Here is a 7073-nt window from a genome sequence, read left to right on the forward strand (position 1 = left end):
ACGGACCATAATACTTTGGTGATAATTTATTATCCTTCTTAGCTTGCTTGAGGGACATTTGCTTATATGGTTGTAGCCGTAGGAATACCCAATCACCTACATCAAAACTTCTTTCACTGCGATGTTGATCTGCCTGTTGTTTCATTCTATTCTGTGCCAACACGAGGTTATCCTTTAAGAGTTGGAGGACTTGTTGTTGATGTTCGATGTGATGTTCCACTGCCTGAACCTTAGAATTTTCTCTTAAATATGATGTGATGGATGGTGGTTGATACCCATAAAGTGCCATAAATGGGGTCATTTTTTTTGTTGTATGAAAGGAAGTGTTATACCACCATTCAGCCAGAGGCAACCATTTGACCCATTGTGTCTGTTTATCAGATACAAAGCAACGAAGATATCCTTCCAAACATTTGTTTACTATCTCAGTTTGCCCATCAGATTGAGGATGATAAGATGAGCTATGAGCTAACTGAGTACCAAGACAAGAAAATAATTCTGTCCAAAAATTTCCAGTGAAAATGGGATCTCTGTCACTTACAATAATCTTTGGGTTTCCATGTAGCTTTTGAATTGTTTCCATAAATGCAGTAGAAACTGTACTGGCTTTAAATGGATGTGATAATGCACAAAAGTGTGCATACTTGGTAAGTCTGTCAACTACCACCATGATGACACTCTTTCCCTCAGACTTGGGTAAACCTGTGATAAAATCCATTGAAACCTCCTCCCAACGTTGGCTTGGAATGGATAAAGGTTGTAATAGACCCGGTGTCTTAATTGTTTCAACTTTATTTTGTTGGCAAACCAAACATTCTGCCACAAACTTTTGAATATCTGATTTAAGGCCATCCCAAAAAAATTCCTTCTTAACCCTGTGGTAAGTTTTTAAAAATCCTGAGTGCCCTCCTAAGGGAGAAGTGTGCAATTCCATAAGAATCTTTTGTTTTAGCTGGGAATTCTTACAGAGGTATAAGCGATCTTTGTACCATAACGAATCATTTTTCCAGCTAAATGTATCAGACGTACTGGAATCTTGTTGTAGCTTTCGAATAAGTGCCCACACTTCTTCGTCATTCTTCCATTCCTCCCTTGCTTCATTTATCCAATCTGGTTGGATAATAGAAATGGCGCACAACAATGCTTCCACATCCTCATCCTTTCTTGAGAGTGCATCTGCCACCACATTTTGCTTCCCTTTTTTGTAGATGATTTCAAAGTCATAACCCAACATCTTTGTGACCCACTTTTGTTGCTCTTCAGAGGATAATCTTTGTTCTAAAAAGTATTTAAGGCTATCATGATCTGTTTTTACCTTGAAGTGTCTTCCCATTAGGTAGGGTCGCCATTTCTTAAGTGCATGGAGTATTGCCAACATTTCCTTCTCATAAATAGCTTTGCTTAAAAACTTTCCCTTGATTGGACGACTTTCAAAAGCAATGGGTCTTTCATCTTGCATTAGAACAGCACCAATTCCATTTCCTGAAGCATCACATTCCACAATAAAGGTTTTTGTGAAGTCCGGTGTAGCTAAGACCGGTGCTTGGCACATTGCCTCTTTAAGATGTTCAAAGGCCTTTGTTGCTTCCGGAGTCCATGAAAATGCATCTTTCTTCAATAATGTTGTTAGAGGTGCTGCTATTCTCCCATAATTCTTAACAAACTTGCGATAATACCCTGTCAACCCAAGAAATCCTCGCAGATGCTTTATGGATGTGGGGATTTTCCATTCCTTAATGGCTTTAATTTTGCTAGGGTCTACCTTAACTCCTTCATGAGATACAATATGACCCAAATATTCCACCTCCTGGACTCCAAAGAAACATTTGGATCTTTTGGCATATAATTGTTTCTCCTCCAATAGTTGTAGCACCCTGTCAACATGTTCAACATGATCCTTCCAAGACTTGCTGTAGATTAGTATATCATCAAAAAATACTAACACAAATTTTCTAAGGAATGGTTTGAAAATTGAATTCATCAAACCTTGAAATGTTGAAGGTGCATTGGTAAGGCCAAAAGGCATGACCAAAAATTCATAATGACCCTCATGAGTTCTAAATGCCGTTTTCGGAATGTCTTCAATCTTCATTCTGATTTGATGATATCCTGAACGAAGATCCAACTTGGTGAAGTAAATTGATCCATGCAATTCATCCAGTAATTCATCAATGACAGGAATGGGGAACTTATCTTTAATAGTGAGCTTGTTGAGCTCCCTATAATCCGGACACATGCGCCATGATCCATCCTTCTTGTGCACCAATACTACTGGAGCAGAGAAAGAACTTTGACTCGGTTGAATTATACCAGCCTCTAGCATTTCTGCAACCATACGTTCAATTTCACTTTTTTGGACATAGGGATATCTGTACGGCCTGATGTTTGGAGGAACACTTCCTGGAATCAGATGAATAGCATGATCATGATCACGCATAGGTGGGAGACCTTTGGGAGTCTCAAATACCTTGGAATGATTGTCCAGGACTTTTTGGAGATCTGGAGAAATAGATGATTCCAATGTGGAAACATCTAGCGAACATAATTGTGCAATTACACCCTTTGCTCCTTTTTTAGAAGCTTTGTCATACCATTAGAGCTGATTATCTTTCCTGGTTTCCCTGCAATACCCCTTAATTCAACTTCCTTTCCTTCCACAGAAAATTTCATGAAAAGTTCTTGAAAATTAAAAGCTATTGTACCCAAGGATTGTAGCCATTGGACTCCTAGTACAACATCAGCACCTCCCATTGGAATGGAAAGCATTGGGCTAGTCAATACATATTCTCCCATGGATAGCTTGATATTATGGCACTTTCCAAAGCAATTTATTGTTCCTCCATTTGCAATCATCACTTGACACTCTGGTGCTGGATATAGGAAGCAATTCAATTCTTTTGCTACCCTACAATGAATAAAATTGTGGGTGCTTCCTGAATCAATCAACACTATTACCTTTTTCTTCTTGATTTGTCCTTCTATCTTGATGGTTTGAGGAGTGGTAATTCCCGCCAATGCATTACAAGATATGGTCGGATTTATTTGTTCTTCATCTAGGCTTTGTTCCTGGAGTATATCTTCTTCTTTTGACCTTTCTTGCTCCTTTTCTTCTTCCTCTTCACAATCTATGTAGAATAATTTCTTCTCAGCACACTTATGACCTTTAGTGTATTTGCTATCACAACTGTAACAAAGCCCTTTTGCTCTTTTTTCTTCCAATTGTTGTGGTGTCAACCTTATAGGTTGTGGAAGACTAGGGGCAACAACACTTCCGTCTTTATAGTTGTGAGTGGTATGCTTCCTGGTTGCCATAATTTTGCTTTCCATTTTTCTTGCTAACCTGAATGCCTTCTCTAATGAATCAGGTTCCCAAAGGCGAACATCATGTTGGATATTATCCTTTAAAGACCCTATGAACACATCAATCCTATGCTCCTCTGGAATATCTTTTACCCTTATGTTCAATTTTTGGAACTCCTCAATGTGCTCCATTATTGAACCCTTTTGTTTGAGACTTATCAATTGGCTAAAAAAAGTGTTGCTTTTTGTATCCTCATAATGTGCTATCAATTCTTCCGTAAAAATTGCCCAAGTGATAAATTGTTTACGAGAGCAAAGCCATTGATACCATACAAACTGATTTGGTTCCAAATATAAAGTTGCCATACGTACCTTTTGTGTGTTTTGCACATTATTGAGATCGAAGAATTGCTCCATCTGTAATATCCATGTGGCGGGATCCTTGCCATCAAACTTCCTCATATCGATTTTTGGAATATGGTGGGTCTTCGATCCAACATTAGAGTCTATGGAATCATGATTAACATTTCTTTTGTTCACATCATGAGTTTCCTTTACAACCTTTTCACCATTAGTAAGTATTTCTTGTAGAAAATTTGTCAAATCTGTCTTCAAATCTGCCATATCTGTCTTCAAACTTGCCATGTCTTTTTTCAAATCTGTCTTCAAATCTATCTTCAAATCGTCCATCTTAGCTTCCATTCCCTTTATCTTAGATTCCACGCCATTTATCTTAGCATCTGTTAGCTTTTGTGAGCGTGACATTTGTTGCACTTGTTCTTGTAATTTTGATATATCATGTAGCATTTCTTCCTCTTCTTCATGAGTCATGCTAGAGCTTTCAGGTTCCTTACTAGGTGTTTGCATTTTCTTTCCTCGGGGCATCAGTTACCGATAATAATGCTTTACTATGCCCTTTGAATTCCTTCAAACCAAGCTTACTCAAAAATAAAAAAAAAAACTACACACCTTTTTTTACTTTGTAGAAGCCTGATATTGAATCTGATGTATCTCTGTAATTTCGAATCATCCAGTTCTGAAATTGTGACCTGTAGTAGCCTTCTTTGTCCTCTTTCCAATGCCACTAGTCTGAACCAAATTGGATTCTCCAAGAAAGAGTTATGCACAATCTCCCGCAGTGACCTGATTATAGACTGGTTCAGTAGAGCGAACTTGTATGAAGTGCCACGTGTCACTGTTTCAACCTTTGACTCTGAAAAATATATAAAAGAAAACTACAGTCCGTCCTCTTTCTGTACCTTCTTACGAAATTTCAATCCGATGCTCAGAAAGAAAGTTATGACGATTTTCCCCAGGTCACCTGTTTTGAGTGTAATTCAGGAGTCTGCAAAAAGACCAACTTCCTGAGATCATATCTCCGCAAATATCGCGCGAAAAGCTCTGAAATTTGGGCCCAAGGTTCAGCGCGATTTCTTCTCAAATGGATTTTTTTTGCGACTTCTGAAACATCACATAAAAAACGTTATAGCGAAAATGCCATGATGACCTGTTTGGAGCAGCAAAACCCTAGAATCCAAAGCTCTGATACCAAATGTTATGAAACCAGCTCACAAAAAGATAGAAAAGAGAGATCCACGCCTTAGAATTCAGCCTCTTCGAGGGGGAAACCTCCTTTACATTACATAAATGAACAATTCTTGGATGATTCAAATAACAAAACCTCATTTCTATATATAGGAGTCTATGGAGTCACAATATAATCCAGCCGACCTAACAATAATAATATAAAGCCACAAAAATAACAATAGAGGGATTCCATGGGCACATTAATAACAATATGGGGGTAATGGGGGCACAACAATATAAATAAGGGGTATAACTACAATAGTAATGGGGTAATCACTAGTATTATAGGGACCCAACATTTTGGCCATGTGATAAGAAGCTCCAGAATCAATGAGCCACTCATGAGAATGAGAAGAAGAAGATACATTTAGTGCATAGCTAGAATGAGATGCTTGACAACCACATGCAGAAAGTGCCATTCCTGAAGATGAAGTTGAAGTTGAAGAGTGCTCCAAATGAATGTTATGCTTCTTCATTACTGCTTCCAAGGCTTCCATCTTCTTAAAGCATTTGGATTCTACGTGGCCATCTCGATTACAAAAGTTGCAATGTCTATCAGTCTTCTTCCCTTTGTTTTTATTTGTCTTATCATTTTGTTGAAATGATTTTTCATTTTAAGGCTAAAATTGCTTAGGACCCTTGTTTGGTTTCGGACCATTCTTTTTAGGATACAACTTCTTAGGATTCTTTGGATTTGGTTGCTGTTGGGCAGCTAACGCTTTCTTAGAAGAGTTTCCAAGATGAAGAAGACCAAGGTGTAAGAGTTTTTCTTGTTCTCTTATTAAAGAATCACAAAAGGAATCAAAGGAAGGGGGCTTGTAGGTTTGTCCTTGAGAAATGAAGGCTTCTCTTGTAGAATGGAAGGTGGAAACAAACACATAATAGGCTGGTCCCAACTTAGTAAGAATGGAGTAGATAAGGCTACTATCTTCTTTCTTAACCTTAACACCTTCCAATAGAAGTCTAAGGGTCTTGAACTTGGACAAAAAACCTTCAATGAAAGAAACATTATTGGGGTCCAATGTAAGCAATTCATTTTCAAGTTGATGGGCTTTAAGTTCATTTTTAATTCCAAAGACTTTAGTAATATGTTTCATTACTTCATCAGGAGTATTAAGTTCTACAATATGGAATGTAAGATCTGGAGAAATAGACATCCCTATCAACCCACGTGCTTGGTCTTGCCTATTTTCCCATTTAGCTGTCTTGTCTTCATCTTTCGGTTTGGTCTCTTGGCCTGTGGCTATTCTGTAAAGACCTTTACTTCTAAGTAAATCCACAATGTAGGACCACCATTGGAAGTAGTTGGTGCTGTCAAGAATAACTTGGCATGGAATTTCCATTTTAAAAAACTAAATCTATATATGCTGAAACTAAGTGTTTCAATGGAAAGATCTCAAAAAATTAGGCTGTTTCAAAAAAGAGGGTTCTGAAAACGGCTTCTGGATGAAGAAGTTATGGCTTTTTGAAGAAAATTTGATGAAGTCGCCGACGAAGTGTGGGAATGTGCGGAAATGAAAAAATCCGCCCCCACAAAATGGAGACTTGAACCCAAGACCTCTACTCTCATAAATTAGCTTTGCACCAAGTGAGCTATACAAAAAGTTTGAGAGAGAGAGAGAGAGAGGGGGGGAGAGGGAGATGGACTCTTTTTCCCTACAAAACAAAAAACAAAAAACCCAACACGGACATACAAAAAAAAAACAAACCTTGCGGCTCGAAGTTAGCTTTAGCCAGAAACTAAATATTTTCAAAAACGAACCTTGCGGCTCGAAGTTAGCTTTAGCCGGAAACTAAATATTTTCCTCAATGTTTCTGATTTTCCGAGATCACACTAAGGCACAGCGGAAAAGAGCATACGCATGAGAAAAATCCTTCCTTTCTGTTTCTGATTTTCCCAGATCGCACAGAGTCGCAGGGCAAAGAGCATACGCAGAAATGAAAGGTATAGATCCAGAAATAAAAAAAAAGGCTAAATAAACCGAAAACCGAAATAAACAGAGAGAAAATAACTGTAAACTGCAAATAAACACTGTATACCTCCAGATCTTAAAAATGATGTAGCTAGGGCTACCGGAAACCTTTTCGCGTGAAACGAAAGGGGTTCCTCACTGGAACAGATGCTCCCAACACAACAGAGCAGTCCTCTCAACCCGAAAGCAGTCATAAACAGTAGATATAGGAAA

Source organism: Pinus tabuliformis, chromosome J (assembly GCF_031772625.1).
Source record: "Pinus tabuliformis cultivar Carrire ecotype Pingquan chromosome J, CPIR1, whole genome shotgun sequence".
In the NCBI taxonomy this organism is placed as follows: domain Eukaryota; kingdom Viridiplantae; phylum Streptophyta; class Pinopsida; order Pinales; family Pinaceae; genus Pinus; species Pinus tabuliformis.